Genomic DNA, 14,851 nt, shown 5'->3' with positions numbered 1-14,851 from the left:
AAAGAATCCCATACCCCTGCTCAATAGCCCATGCTTATTGACATTTAGCTTTGGCATATTGCCTTTGTTGCACCCAATGAAAGCATATTACAATGTTATGGTTAACCATAGACCCTAATTTGCATTGCTTTTGTACATTCCCATTAACAGTGAATAAGTGTGTCTCTTTTTCCACATCCTCTCTAGCACTTGTAGTTTTCTTTCTTTCTTTTTTTAAATGGCCATTCTAATAGGTGTGAGATGATATCTCATTCTGGTTTTGATTTACATTTCCTTAACAGCCAGTAAGGTTGAGCATCTTTTCATATGTTTTTGAGCCATTTGTATTTCATCTTCTGGAAAGTGTTTGTCCACATCTTTTGCCCATTTTTAAATTGAGTTTTTTTTTATTGTTGAGTTGTAGAATTTCTTTATATATTCTAGATATCAACCTTTATCAGATATGTGGTTCCCTAATATTGTCTCCCATTGTGTAGGTTGCTTTTTTTTGCTTTCCTGACAAAGTCCTTTGATGCACATAGGTGTTCAATTTTGGCGATCCCATTTATCTATTTCTTTTTTTTCAAGAAAAAATTTAAATTTACAATAGTAACCAAAATAATCAAATATTTAGGGATAAATTTAACCAAGGCCAAAAAGACCTATACACAATATCTATAAGATATTTCCCTACATTTTCTTCTAACATTTTTTGTCTTATCTGTAATGTTTATGTCTCTGATTTATTTTGATTAATTTTTGTAGAAGATATGAGATATAGGTTCTCTTTTATTCTTTTGAATATGAATATCCTGTTTTTAAAACACCGTTTGTTGAAAAGACTGCTCTGTCCCAGTTGTGTTGACTTGACCTCCTTATCAAAAACCAATTGTCCACAGATGAGAGGGCCAATTGATTCCATTGGTCAGTATATCTGTCTTCATTTCAGTGCCATGCTGTTTTGACCACTGTAGCTTCATAGGATGCTTTAAAGTGAAGTAGTGTGAGATCTCCACAATCAATTTGAGTAGAATTGACATTTTAACTGTATGTAGTCTTCCAATCCATGAACACAATATGTCCTTCCATTTAATTGTCATCTTTGATTTATATTAGCAATGTCTTGTAGTTTTCTTTTATGTCCTTGGTTAAATTTATTCCTAAATATTTGTTTTTTTTGGTTACTATTGTAAGTGGAATTTTTTTTTCTTGATTTCCTCCTCAGATTGCTCATCACTAGTATATAGAGACACTACTGATTTTTATGCATTGATATTGTATCTGGCCACTTTGCTGCATTCATTTATTAGCTCTAGTAGTGTTGCTGTAGATTTTTCAGGCATTTCAACATATAGTATTATGCCGTCTGCAAACAGTGAAAATTTTATCTTATTCAATTTGGATGCCTTTTATTTATTTTTCTTGTCTAATTGCTCTAGCTAGATCTACTAGCACAGTGTTGAATAACAATAATAACAGTGGACATCCTTGTCTTGTTCCTGATCTTAGAGGCAAAACTTTCAGTCTTTCCTCTTGTGTATGTTATTTGGTTGTGGGTTTTTCAAATATTCCCTTTCTCATGTTGAGGAAGTTCCCTTGTATTCTTATTCCTTTAAGTGTTTACATCAGGAATGGATCTTGAATTTTGTCCAATGCCTTTTCTGCATCAATCAAGATGATCATGTGGGTTTTCTCCTTTGATTTATTGATGTGGTATGTTACATTAATTGATTTTTCTTGTGCTGAACCAGCCTGCATACCTGGAATAAATCCCACTTGATCATGGTGTATAATTCATTTAATCTGCTGCTGCATTCAATTTGTGAGTATTTTGTTGAGGATTTTTGCATCTATATTCATTACAGATCTAATGAATCTGTAATTTTCTTTTCTTGTAGTATCTTTGGCTTTGGTATTAGGGTGATGTTGGCTTCATAGAATGAGTTTAGGTAGCTTTCCATCCTCTTCAATTTTTTGCATTTGGTTTAACTTATTCTAGACCTCTGACATAGCTTCTGTTTAGCTCATCAGATTTTTTTTTTCAGGTTTTATTTTCCTGATTCTTTCCTTGAATATATGGAATGATTTTTGAGATTGCCCTTTTATATGTAGTTGTTTTGCTCCCAGGAAAAACTTTGTTTTCTCTCTTTCTCCTCAGGGAATTTGGGAATGGTGATTTTCCCCCCTCTATTATGTTTTTCTACACTCTTTTCATGACCTCCAGCAACTTTACCTGGAGGGCTGATGCTGGGAGGAGGATTCCCCCACAGAGAGCATCTACCACAGTCAGTTTTTCCCAGAAATGACAGGTCCAGGACCCACAATGGTCATATAGTTCAGTATCTGGGTCCTTTGGGGGTGAGACCATCAGGGTGCTAGTCTTCCCTGTGAAACCTCTGATTCTGTGTGTTTCCTGTCTTACCCAGCAGTTGGTGCTTGTCAACCTGTTGCTCCTCACAGGCGTAATGTGGTACTGCTTTAAATTTTCAGCTGACCTCCCACCCTCACTGCTGGGGGCGTGCTTGAGACAGAGGCTGTGGGGAAAGTATTTGAAGCTGTTGTTGCTTTTCTAGTCCCTGGTGTCTGAATTCTGTAACTAACTGCTGCAGTCTGCTGGCTCTTACTCACCCTCCTTTTCTAGAGCAGGTGCTGCTCTTCAGCACCCTGTTACAATGACTCTCAAGTATAAATAAAACAAATAAAAATAAACACATTTCCTTTTCTTTTGGGGGGGGAAGGAAATATCCTTCCAAACTTTATTCTATGCAAATACAAAGACATGTATACCCACATTTAAAAATAAAATCAACAATAAAAATTCTATTAAAAATTATTACAAACAATATATATATGTATTTAATTTTAGAAGCAATTGATGCTCATATGAAACACTCAGAAAGATATAAAGGAGAAAGTAAATATTATTGAAAGTCCCATCACTCAGAGAGAAATCACCATTAATATTTTAGTGTACTTTAAATGTTATTTTTTCAGAGAAATATAGAGAAAAATATAGATATGGGTATGCACATTTAATTTACTAGTTCTATGGATTTTATACATTATAGTTTATTTAACCAGTCCTTTTCTGGTGGTCTTTGTATTAATCAGCACTCTTTCTATTGCACATGATCAAAACTCAACTCAAACTAGCTTATGAGAAACAAAAGAATATATTGGCTTAAGTCACTGGGAGATTGAGGCACAGCTGGAAATAGAAATCAAATGATGTAAGACATATCTCTTTAGTTCTTGGTAGGCTCTTTCCATATGCTGGGCACAATGGCTACCAACTGCTCTAGACTCACTTTCTTTATGCTTAGCAATTTGTGGCAGAGACTGCTATCAGTCTACTCAATATCCTAACAGAACTCCAGGTTTATTTTGGGAAGCAATGTACCCAGGTAAAAACTACACTTCTGAGACTCCCTTGTAGGTAGAACTCAATTCTGGCCCATAATATGTAAGTAAAAGTAATATGGCATGGTTATAGATAAGGCTCTTAAAAAGTGTTGACTTGGTGGTGTGTACTCTTTTACCCTGTCTCTCTTTCTCCTTTTTCCTGCTTGATCCATGGATGTGATGACTGGAGCTACAGGAGCCATCTTGTGACCAGGAGATACCCTTCAGGAGTGAAGCTACATGTTAAGAATCAGAGCAGAGGGACAGAAGCATTGTGGGTCACTGACAGTAATGTGGAATTGCTGTGTAATTCTGGACTGCTTATTTAGAACTTCTTTTAAATGAAAGAACAATAAACTCCTGTCTTGTTTATGCCACTACTAATTGAGTTACATGTAGCTGACCAACACAACAAGAGTATAAAAGAATAGATTGGGCCAAATAACTGGCCAAAAAAGCTCAAAAAATGACTCTAACTGCCTTCCCTGAGGCCAAGGTGATGATATATGAATTAGGATGCATATTGACCCTCCAAAACAGAAAAGCCCAAATTACAACACTAGCAGTATCTAAACATAAGAACCAGTACCATAAAACTCCTAGAAGAAAATGTAGGGAAACATCTTCAAGCCCTAGTAATAGGATGTAACTTTCTAAACTTTACACCCAGAGCACAAGCAACAAAAGAAAAAAATAGATAAATGGGAGTACCTCAAAATCAAATGCTTTTGTGCCTGAAAAGACTTTGCAAAATAAGGTAAAGAGGCAGCCAACTCAATGGGAGAAAATGCTTGGAAATCACATATTGGATAAAGGTTTGATATCCCTTACACATAAAGAAATCATGCAACTCAACAATAAAAGAACAAGCCACCCAATTATAAAGTGGGCCAAAGACATGAATAGACATTTTTCTGAAGAGAAAATACAGATGGCTAAAAAGCACATGAAGAGATAGATGTTCATTCTCATAAGCTATAAGGAAAATGCAGCTCAAGACTACAATAAGATACCACCTCACACCTATAAGAATGGCTGCTATTAAACAGGAAACTACAAATTTTGGAGAGGGTATGGAGAGATTAGGACATTTATGCACTGCTGGTGGGAATGAATAATGGTATAGCCACTATATAGGACAGTCTGGCAGTTCCTCAGAAAACGAGGCAATACCACTACTGGTATATACCCAGAAGAGCTGAAAGCAGTGACACAAACAGACATTTGTACATCGATGTTCATAGCAGCATTATTCACAATTGCCAAAAGATGGAAACAATCCAAGTGCTCATTAAAAGACAGGGGGGTCAACAAAATGTGGTATATACATATGTTGGAATATTGTGCAGTGGTAAGATGAAATGTTATCCTGAAGCACACGACAAAATGGATGAGCCTTGAGGACATAATGCTGAGTGAAATAAGCCAGCCACAAAAGGATAGAGGTTGTATGATTTCACTTTTATGACCATGGTAAAGGTAAAATCAGAGGCTTATACTACAGAATATAAGGAACCTAGAGATACACAGAAGCTTGAGATGGGTGAACAGTTAGCTAATGAGATTGAATGTTATTGTAAGTGACTAGGTAGAGGTGAAGTATGGTTCACCTGTGGGTCTATAATATTATCATATTGAAGGTGACCATAATTGAAAGGGGTTCAGTTGACTCATTTGTTCCACTGATTAATGCTACAAATATAAATAAATTTTGCATGAGCTACTGCAAAGGTATGAATCTTGTACAAAGAATGCATAATTTCAGGGTATGGGGGAAGTGTTATTGCATGCTATGGGCTATGTTTAACAGGAAAACATCAACAGTACTGCAGCAATACCGAGGGCGCATAATGGGGACAGGGAGAAGGGTTAGGGGAGGTTTGGATTTTCTATTTGATGAGGGTGTATTTATTGGCTTTCTCTTGGAGACAATGAAATTATCTAAAATTGAGAGTGTAAATGGACTGTTGGCTTTGGACATTATACATGAGTCCCAGTAGATAGAGGTGGCTGAAAGATGCACTGCCTGAGATATAGACTGGCAAACCATGATGTATACACATGATTGTACATAGTGCTGCTGCTGCAAAAAAAGCTTGAGCAGGATAGATGTTAGTTTTTTTTGGAATGTTTGATAAAATTCCTCTGTGAGGCCATGTGGCCCTGGGCTTTTCTTTGTAGGAAGATTTTTGATGATTGAATCTCTTTACTTGTGATTGGTTTGTTGAGACCTTTTATTTCTTCTTGAGTCAGTGTAGCTTGTTTGCGCCTTTCCAGGAATTTGTCCATTTCACCAAAGTTGTCTAGGTTGTTGGTGTGTAGTCATTCATAGTATTTTCTTATGATTTTTTTTTCATTTCTTTAGGGTCTGTGGAAATGACCCCCTCTCATTTCTAATTTTGTTTATTTACATCCTCTCTCTTTTTCTTTGTCAGCCTTGCTAGTGACTATTGATTTTCTCAAAGAACCAACTGCTTTAATCTTTGTTATTTCTCTTCTATTTGTTTTGTGTTAGTTTGCTGCTCGTTCTCAAGGTCGTCCAGGTGAGTTGTCAAGTCCTTGATTTTTGCTCTTTCTTCTTTTTGAATATAGTCATTTAGGGAAATAAATTTCCCTCTCAACACAGCCTTTGCTGTCCCATAAGTTATGATATGTGGTATTCATATTTTTATTCATCTCCAGATAGCTACCGATTTTTCCAGCAATTTCTTCTTTATCCACTCATTGTTTAAGAGTGTTCAAGAGATTATTTAATCTCCATTTATTTATGAAAGTTCTGTTCTTTGGTGGTTATTGATTTCCAGCATCATTCCTTTGTGATCAGAGAAAGTGCTTTGAATAATTTCAATGTTTTTAAATTTATAAAGACCTATTTTGTGCCCCAACATATGATCTATCTTGGATGCACTAGAGAAGAATGTATATCCTTGTGTTTTAGGGTGTAATGACCTATATATGTCTGTTAGATTTAATTCATTTATCAAGTTGTTTAACTTCTCTATTTCCTTGTTGATCCTCTTTCTGGTTGTTCTATCTATAGAGGAGAGTGGTGTATTGAAGTCTTCTACTATTATTGTTGAAATGCGTATCACTCCCTTCAGTTTTGCCAATATCTGTTTCATGTACTTTGTAGCTCCTTCATTGGGAGCACAGATGTTTATGATGGTTATTTTTCCTTGGTGAATTGTCTTTTTTACTAATATATGGTATCTCTCTTTGTATTTACACTTTAAGTCTATTTTGGCTGATATTACTATAGCTGTTCCTGCTTTCTTTTGGTTACAGCTTGTGTGGAACATCTTTTTCCATCCTTTCACTTTCAATCTATTTGTATCCTTGTGTCTAAGATGAGTCTCTTGTAAGCAGCATATAGCTGGATTATATTTCTTAATCTATTCTGCCAATCTGTATATTTTATTTGGTAAATTTAGTCCTTTCACATTCAAAGTTATTACGTAAAGGCATTTCTTGAATCCACCATTTTATTCTTTGGATTTTATTTGTCTATATATTCTTCTCCCTCTTTCTCTTTTTATCCTTTAACTCACCCTTAGAGGTGCTTTTAAAATCTGTGCCACCCTCCAGACCTCCCTCTCCTGTATTTCTTTTCAGTCAGCAGAACTCCTTTTAGTATTTCTTGTAGAGCCAGTCTCTTGTGGACATATTGTCTCAACCTTTGTTCGTCTGTGAAAATTTTAATCTCTCCCTCAGTTTTGAAGGACAGTTTCTCTGGATATGGAATTCTTTGCTGGAAGTTTTTCTCTTTTAGGATCTTAAATATATCATATCACTCCTTCTCACCTCCATAGTGCCAGTTGAGCAGTCTGAACTGAGTCTCATGTGGTTTCCCTTGTACGTAGTTTCTCTTGCTGCTTTCAGGATTTTCTGCTTCTCTTCAACATTTGACAGACTGATTATTATGTTTCTTGAGGTAGGCTTATTTTGATTTATTCTATTCAGAGTTCATTTGGCTTCTTTGATTTGCATATTTATATTTTTGGTAAAGGTTGGGAAGTTTTCCCGCACTATATCCTCTACTAATTTTCCTAGCCCTTTACTCTTCTCTTTCTGGGACACTAATGATTCTTATATTTGTGTGCTTTATTTTGTCCATCTTTCCCATGAGATTCAAGTTAAATTTTCCCAATTTTTTGTCATTTGCTCTTTTGTGTGTTCAAAATCAGTTGTCCTATCCCCTAGTTAATTTATTCTTTCTTCTGTCCCTTCAAATCTGTGCTGTATGTCTCTAGTATATTTTTGACTTGGTCAGCAGCAACTTTAATCTCTTTGATATCTGCTATTTTTCTATTTAGTCATTCAAATTACTCTTTATGCTCTTCTAGCGTCTTCTTGATCTTCTTTATGTAATTAGCCACCCTACTGATTCTATTTAGTAGAGTTATATGAATATCTTTGATTAGTTGTTACAATGTCTGTGTCTCATCCTGTGTTTTTAAATTAATTTTTAAATTTTTAAAAACATAACAAACAAAGTGAGGGGTAACTAAGTGATGATATTGTGAATTACTGATTATATATGTTGATTTCTTTTTGGTTTATTAATTTTTTAGTTAATAAATAAGTTTAAAAAACATAACAAACAAACACAAATATTCTTGCCACATTATCATTCCATTCTACATATATAATCAGTAATTCAAAATATCATCACATAGTTGTATATTCATCATCATGATCATTTCTTAGAACATTTGTATCAATTCAGAAAAAGAAATAAAAAGAAAACAGAAAAAATTTCATACATACCATACCACTTATCCCTCCCTTTCAGTGAGCACTAGCATTTCAATCTACTAAATTTATTTTGCATTTGTTCTCCCTATTATTTATTTTTAATCTGTATGTTTTACTCGTCTGTTGAAAAGGAGCATCATACACAAGGTTTTCGCAATCACAGAGTCACATTGCAAAAGCTATACCATTATACAATCATCTTCAAGAAACATGGCTACTGGCACACAACTCTACATTTTCAGGCAGTTCCCTCCAGCCTCTCCATTACATCTTGACTAACAAGGGATATCTATTTAATGTGTAAGAATAATGTCCAGGATAACCTCTCAGCTCTGTTTGGAATCTCTCAGCCACTGACACTTTATTTTGCCTCATTTTGTTCTTCCCCCTTTTGGTCGAGATGGTTTTCTCTAGTCCCTTGGTGCTGAGTCCCAGCTCATTCTAGGATTTCTGTCCCATGTTGCCAGGAAGGTCCACACCCCGGGAGTCATGTCCCACATAGAGAGGGGGAGGGTGGTGAATTTGCTTGTCATGTTAGCTGAGAGAGAGAGAGGCCACATCTGAGCAACAAAAGTCACTCTTGGGGGTGACTTTTAGGCCTAATTTTAAGTAGACTTAGCCTATACTTTGTGGGGTTAACTTTCAAATGAACAAACCTCGTGATTGGGGGCTCAGCCTTTTGTTTTGGTTGTCCCCACTGCTTGTGAGGATTTCAAGAATTCTCCACTTGGAGAAGTTGAATTTCCCCCCTTTCTCACCATTCCCCCAAGTGGACTTTGAAAATGCTTTTTAAAACACTGTTCAAATCACTCTGGGATTTCTCAGGGCATCACTCTGGACAAACCTACAAAATCTCATGCCTACCCAAGGTTCCAGGTACTTACGATGTTCAGTTAAGCTGTCCACATAAGTTATATTAGGAAATGCACTAGTCAAAATATAAATTTTGTACCAAATAGATATTTTTCGCTTTAGTCTCACACATAAGTTAAAATTTTAAAATATGAGTTACCATCTATTTTCAACATCCTGCAATATTAACATTCCTTTATTCTTCCTCATGCAAAAACATTTTTTAATTTGCACATTTAATCACTATCATTACACACTCTAGGCATTCCTAGATTATACCATCTCAGTCTTTATTGTATAGCTTTCCTTCTGATTTCCTTTGTGCCCCCAGGCCTCCTCCCTCTATCATTCTCACATTCAGCTTCATTCAGTGTTCGAACATTATTGTATTACAGCTAGGTAATATTGTGGCATCCATTTCTGAATTTTTATAATCAGTCCCATTGCACAATCTGCATTCCTTAAGTTCCAATTACCCAATATCTACCATATTTCTATCTTCTCTTTGTCTCTGTTCGTAACTGAAATTCTCCAAGTTCATTCATTAATATTAATTCATATCAGTGAGACCATACAGCATTTGTCCTTTTGTTTCTGGCTAATCTCACTCAGCATAATGTCCTTAAGGTCTATCCATGTTGTTACATACTTCATAACTTTATTCTGTCTTACAACTGCATATATTCCATTGTATGTATGTACCACAGCTTGTTTAGCCACTCATCTGTTGATGGACATTTGAGCTGTTTCCATCTCTTTGCACTTGTAAATAATGCTGCTATAAACATTGGTGTGCAAATGTCTGTTTGTGTTCTTGCCTTCATGTCCTCTGGGTAGATATCCAGGAATGATATTACCGGGCCATATAGCAATTCTATACTTAGCTTCCTGAGGAACCACCAAACTGCCTTCCACAGCGGTTGTACCATTTGACATTCCCACCAACAGTGGCTAAGTGTGCCTCTTTCTCCACATCCTCTCCAGCAATTGTTTTCTGTTTTATTGATAATGGCCATTCTGGTAGGTGTGAGATGATATCTCATTGTGGTTTTGACTTGCATTTCTCTAATAGCCAGGGAAGTTGAGCATGTTTTCATGTGCCTTGTGGCCATTTGTATTTCCTCTTCTGAGAAGTGTCTGTCCAAGTCTTTTGCCCATCTTGTAATTGGATTGCCTGTCTTTTTGTTGTTGAGTTGAACAATCTCTTCATATATTCTAGATACTAGACATTTATCTGATATATTGTTTCCAAATATTGTCTCCCATTGTGTAGGCTGTCTTTTCAGTTTCTTGACAAAGTTCTTTGATGCACAAAAGTGTTTAATTTTGAGGAGTTCCCATTTATGTATTTCTTTCTTCAATGCTCATGCTTTGGGTGTAAGTTCTAGGAAACCATCTCCTATTATAGGATTTATAAGATATTTTCCTACAGTTTCTTCTAACAGTTTTATGGTCTTAGATCTAATTTTTAGGTCTTTAATTGATTTTGAGTTAATTTTTGTGTTGGGTGTGAGATATGGATTCTCTTTCATTCTTTTGCATGTGGATGTCCAGTTCTCTAGGCACCATTTATTGAAGAGACTGTTCTGTTCTAGGTAAGCTGGCTTGACTGCTTTTCAAAGATCAATTGTCCATAGATGAGAGGGTCTACACCTGAACACTGTATTTGATTCCATTGGTGAACATATCTATCTTTATGTCAGTACCATGCTGTTTTAACCACTGCAGCTTCATAATATGCCTTAAAGTCACGTAACGTGAGACCTCCAACTTCAATTTTCTTTCTCAGGATACTTTCAGCTATTTGGGGCCCTCTGCCCTTCCAGATAAATTTGGTTATTGATTTTTGGGATTTTAATTGGTATTGCATTGAATCTATAAATCAATTTAGGTAGAACTGACATTTTAACTATGTTTAGTCTTCCAATCCATGAACATGGTTTGCCCTTCCATCTATTTAGGTCTTCTGTGATTTCTTTTAACAATTTCTTGTAGTTTTCTTTGTATAGGTCTTTTGTGTCTTTAGTTAGATTTATTCCTAAATATTTTATTCTTTTGGTTGCAATTGTAAATGGAATTTTTTCCTTGATTTCCCCCTCAGATTGTTCATTACTAGTATAGAGAATCACTACAAATTTTTGAGTGTTGATCTTGTAACCTGCCACTTTGCTGTACTCATTTATTAGCTAGCAGTTCTGCTGTGGATTTTTCAGGGTTTTCAACGTATAGTATCATATCATCTGCAAACCATGAGAGTTTTACTTCTTCCTTTCCAATTTTGATGCCTTGTATTTCTTTTTCTTGTCTAATCACTCTGGCTAGAACGTCCAGCACAATATGGAGCAACAATGGTGCTAGAGGACATCCTTGTCTTGTTCATGATCTTAGGGGAAAATTTTTCAGTTTTTCCCCATTGAGGATGATGTTAGCTGTGGGTTTTTCTTATATTCTCTTTATTATGTTGAAGAAGTTCTCTTCTATTCCTATTCTTTGAAATGTTTTCAACAAAAAAGGATGTTGAAATTTGTCAAATGTCTTTTCTGTATCAATTGAGATTATTATGTGATTTTTCTGCTTTGATTTGTTGATATGTTGTATTACATTAATTGATTTTCTCATGTTGAACCATTCTTGCATACCTGGAATGAATCCTACTTTGTCATGGTGTATAATTCTTTTAATGTCCTGCTGGATTTAATTCGCAATAATTTTGTTGAGGATTTTTGCATCTATATTCATTAGAGAGATTGGTCTGTAGTTTTCCTTTTTTATGATATCTTTGTCTGGCTTTGGTATGAGGGTAATGTTGGCTTTGTAGAATGAGTTATATAGCTTTCCCTCCTTTTCAATTTTTTTGAAGCATTTGAGCAGAATTGGTACTAATTCTTTCTTTTTTTTTTTTTTTTTTTTTTAAAGGAAAGACAGAGAGAAGGAAGGAAGGATAGAAGGAAGGAAGGAAGGAAGAAAGGGAAACATTTTTAAACATTTTCTTGTTTTTATTGTATTCTGTTTCTCCGTTTTTGTTACATGGGCTGGGGCCGGGAATCGAACCGAGGTCCTCCGGCATAGCAGGCAAGCACTTTGCCCGCTGAGCCACCGCGGCCCGCCCTACTAATTCTTTCTTGAATGTTTCGTAGAATTCACACGTGAAGCCATCTGGTCCTGGACTTTTCTTTTTCGGGAGCTTCTTAATGACTGATTCAATTTCTTTACTTGTGATTGGTTTGTTGAGGTTGTCTATTTCTTCTCAAGTCAATGTTGGTTGTTCACAACTTTCTAGGAAGTTGTCCATTTTGTCACATTGCCAAGTTTATTAGCATAAAGTTGTTAATAGTATCCTCTTATTACTTCCTTTATTTCAGTGGGGTCAGTGGTTATGTCTCCTCTTCCATTTCTGATTTTATTTATTTTCATCCTCTCTCTTCTTCTTTTTTCAGCCTTGATAAGGGTCCATCAATGTTTTTGATTTTCCAAAGAACCAACTTCTGGTTTTGTTGATTTTCTCGATTGTTTTCATGTTCTCAATTTCATTTATTTCTGCTCTAATCTTCATTATTTCTTTCCTTTTGCTTGCTTTGGAGTTAATTTGCTGTTCTTTCTCTAGTTCTTCCAAGTGGACAGTTAATTCCTTGATTTTTGCTCTTTCTTCTTTTTTTGACACAGGCATTCAGGGCAATAAATTTCCCTCTTAGCACTGCTTTTGTTGCATCCAATAAATTAGATATGCTGTGTTTTCATTTTCATTTGCCTTGAAATATTTAGTGATTTCTCTTGTAATTTCTTCTTTGACCAACTGGTTGTTTAAGAATGTGTTGGTGAGCCTCCACATATTTGTGAATTTTCTGGCCCTCTGTCTATTATTGATTTCCAGCTTCATTCCTTTATGATGTGAGAAAGTGTTTTGTATGATTTCAATCTTTTTAAATTTATTGAGACTTGCTTTGTGATCCAGCATATGTTCTGTCCTTGAGAATGATCCATGAGCACTTGAGGAAAAGGTATATCTTGCTGTTGTGGGGTGTAATGTTCTATAAATGTCTGTTAAGTCTAGCTCATTGATTGTATTATTCAAATTCTCTGTTTATTTATTGATCCTCTGTCTAGATGTTCTGTCCATTGATGAGAATGGGGAATTGAAGTCTCCAACTATTATGGTAGATGTGTCTGTTTCTCTTCAGTGTTTGCCTCATGCATTTTGAAGCATTCTGGCTTGGTTCATAAATATTTATGAGTGTTATGTCTTCTTGTTTTATTGTTCCTTTTATTAATACATAGTGTCCTTCTTTGTCTCTTTTAACTGTTTTATATTTGAAGTCTAATTTGTTGGATATTAGTCTAGCTACTCCTGCTGTTTTATGATTGTTGTTTGCATGAAATAACTTTTCCCAACCTTTCACTTTCAACCTATGTTTGTCCTTGTGTCTAAAATGTGTTTCCTGTACACAGTATATAGATGGGTTCTGTTTTTAATCTATGCTGCCAATCTATGTCTTTTGATTGGGAAGTTTAATCCATTAACATTTAATGTTATCACTCTGAAGGCAGTACATTCTTCTACCATTTTGGCTTTTGAATTTTCCATGTCATATCTAATTTTCCTTCTTTTTACCTTTACTGATAGTCTTCATTTCTACACTCTTCACCTCTCTCTCCTACCTTCTTCATATTTGTCTGTAGTGCTCCCTTTAGTATTCCTTGTAGAGCCATTCTCTTGGTCACAAATTATCTCAGTGATTTTTTGCCTGAAAATATTTTAATTTCTCCCTCATTTTTGAAAGACAATTTTGCTGGATATAGAATTCTAGGTTGGCAGTTTTTCTCTTTTAGTAATTTAAATGTATCATCCCACTGTCTTCTTGCCTCTATGGTTTCTTTTGAGAAATCTATGCATAGTCTTATTGGGCTTCCTTATATGTGATGGATTGCTTTTCTCTTGCTGCTTTCAAGGTTCTCTCTTACTCTTTGACATCTGACATTCTGATTAGTATGTGTCTTGGCATACGTCTATTTGGATCTATTCTCTTTGGGGTATGCTGCACTCCTTGGATCTGTAATTTTAAGTCTTTCATAAGAGTTGGGAGATTTTCAGTGACATTTCCTCCATTAGTTTTTCTCCTTTTCCCTTCTCTTTTCATTCTGGGACACCCACAACATGTATATTCATACACTTCATGTTGTCATTGAATTCCCTGAGTCCCAGCTCATATTTTTCCATTCTTTTTGCTCTATTTTATTTTGCTTGTCAGATTTAAGATGTTCCATCCTCCAGTTCACTAATCCTATCTTCTGCCTCTTGTAATCTGACATTAAGATTTCCATTGTGTTTTTCATCTCTTCCACTGTGCCTTTCATTCCCATAAGTTCTGTGATTTGCTTTTTCAGACTTTTGATTTCTTCTTTTGCTCATTCCTTGCCTTCTTTATATCCTCCCTCAATTCATTGATTGATTTTTGATGAAGTTTTCCATGTCTGTTCAGACATTCTGAATTTATTCTTTCAAATCCTGTATCTCATTTGAATTGTTGGTTTGTTCCTTTGACTGGGCCACATCTTCAATTTTCCCAGTATGATTCGTTATTTGTTGTTGGTGTCTGGGCATTTAATTACCTAAGTTTATTGTGGAGATTGTTTTCACTTTTTTTCACCTAGGATTTTCTTGCTGGGTAACTTTGTTGTTTATCTGTTCTCTAACATTCAGTTCAGCTTATTTTGGACCTCTAGCTTAGGTTTTCTTTAACAGATCAGAATTTTTCAGTTCCTGTTTTCCTGTTTCTTGCCCTGCCTGTATGGTGCCTTTTTTGTTTTCCTTTTAGGAGGGTCTATTTAGATATTATAGACCCCAGGCTGATTTCCCAGAGCAAAC

Source organism: Tamandua tetradactyla, chromosome 7, assembly GCF_023851605.1.
Source record: "Tamandua tetradactyla isolate mTamTet1 chromosome 7, mTamTet1.pri, whole genome shotgun sequence".
NCBI classification, from domain to species: Eukaryota; Metazoa; Chordata; class Mammalia; order Pilosa; family Myrmecophagidae; genus Tamandua; species Tamandua tetradactyla.
The sequence above is the reverse complement of the archived record's forward strand: the minus strand, read 5'-3'. Positions refer to the sequence as shown.